This window comes from Pteropus vampyrus, unplaced genomic scaffold, assembly GCF_000151845.1.
Source record: "Pteropus vampyrus isolate Shadow unplaced genomic scaffold, Pvam_2.0 Scaffold79, whole genome shotgun sequence".
Lineage (NCBI taxonomy): Eukaryota > Metazoa > Chordata > Mammalia > Chiroptera > Pteropodidae > Pteropus > Pteropus vampyrus.
The window spans coordinates 6,926,682-6,928,590 of record NW_011888860.1 but is presented as its reverse complement, the minus strand read 5'-3'; the positions used below and the strand labels follow the sequence as shown (position 1 = coordinate 6,928,590).

Here is a 1,909-nt window from a genome sequence, read left to right as displayed (position 1 = left end):
TTTATGAGGCCAACACTGCACTGATACCAAAACCTGGTAAGGATAACACAAGAAAAGAAAACTACAGACCAATATCTCTGAAGAATAAAGATGTTAAAATCCTAAACAAAATGCTAGCAAATTGAATACAGCAATATGTTAAAAAGATTATACATCATGATCAAATGGGATTCATTCCAGAGGCACAAAGTTCAACACACGAATCGATCAATGTGATATACCATATAAACAAAAGGCTAAAAATCATATGAAAAGAGATTTGACAAGATACAGCATCTATTTATGATTAAAACTCTTAATAAAATGGGTATAGAAGGAAAATACCTCAACGCAATAAAGGCCATATATGACAAACCCTCAGCTAATATCATACTTAATGGTGAAAACCTGAAACCTTTTCCTCTAAGATCAAGAACAAAACGAGGATGCCCGCTCTTGACACTCTTACTCCAATATAGTATTGGAAGTCCTAGATAAAGCAATTAGGCAAGAGAAAGAAATAAAGGCATCCAAATTGGAAATGAAGATGTTAAATTGTCACTTTTTGCAGATGAAATGATTCTCTATATAGAAAACCCCAACTACTTCATTAAAAACTATTGGATATAATAAACGAATACAGTAAAGTTTTAGGATATAAAATCAATGTTTAAAATACATTCTAATAATGAATTTTCAGAAAAAGAAATGAAAAAAAAAACAACAATCCCTTTTGCAATTGCAACATAAAGAATAAAACACCTAGGAATAAACCTAACAAAGCATGTGAAGAACCTATACACTAAAAACTATGATATTATTAAAAGAAATAGAAGAAGACACAAAGAAATGGGAAGATATTCCATGTTAATAGATTGGAAGAATCAACATAGTTAAAATGGTCATATTACCCAAAGCAATATGTAGATTTGATACAATCCCCATCAAAAACCCATGGGCATTTTTTAAAGAAATCGAACAAAAAAATCAGATTTGTATGGAATCACAAAAGACCTCGATAGCCAAATCAATCCTGAGAAAAAAAGAACAAGGCTGGAAGTATCACGCTACCTGACTTCGAATTATACTATAAAGTGACAGTAATCAAAACAGCATGGTATTGGCAGAAAAACAGACATACAGACCAATGGAACAGAATTCAGAGCCCAGAAACAAACCCATGGACATATGGGCAAATAATTTTTGACAAAGGAGCCAAGAACACAATAGAGAAAGGAAAGCCTCTTCAAAAAATGATGCTGGGAAAATTGGAAAGCCACAGGCAAAAGAATCAAACTAGATTGCTATCTGTTACCATACACCAAAATTAACTCAAAATGGATCAAAAACCTAAGTAAAAGAACTGAAACAATAAATTGCATAGAAGAAAACATAGGTACTAAACTCATGGATTTTTGGATTTAGACAGGATTTTATGTATTTGACCTCAAAGGCAAGGAATGGAAAAGCAAAAATAAATGAATGAGACTATATCAAACTAACAAGCTTCTGCACAGCAAAAGAAACCATCAACAAATCAAAGAGGAAACCAACTGAATGGGAGAAGATATTTGCAAACAATACCTCTGATCAGGAGCTAATATCCAAAATATACAAAGAACTTATACAACTCAACAACCAAAAAACAATCTAATTAAAAAATGAGCGGAGGACATGAATGGACACTTTTTCTAAGAAGATATACAAATGGCCAACAGATATATGAAAAGATACTCAACTTCACTAGCTATTAGGGAAATGCAAATAGAAACGACAGTTACTACCTCACACCTGTTAGAATGGTTGTTATCAATGAGACAAGTAACAAGTGTTGGAGAGATTGTGAGGAAAAAGGAACTCTCATAGACTGCTGGTGGGAATGTAAATTGGTACAGCTACTATGGAAAACAGTATGGAGGTTCTTCAAAAA

At 32.7% G+C, this 1,909-nt stretch overlaps 1 protein-coding gene across 1 annotated transcript in view; it reads left to right on the top strand.

The window, feature by feature from the left end:
- Positions 1 to 1,909, top strand: part of CORIN (corin, serine peptidase) — a 220,577-nt gene that overhangs the window by 125,201 nt on the left and 93,467 nt on the right. The window lies entirely within an intron of this gene.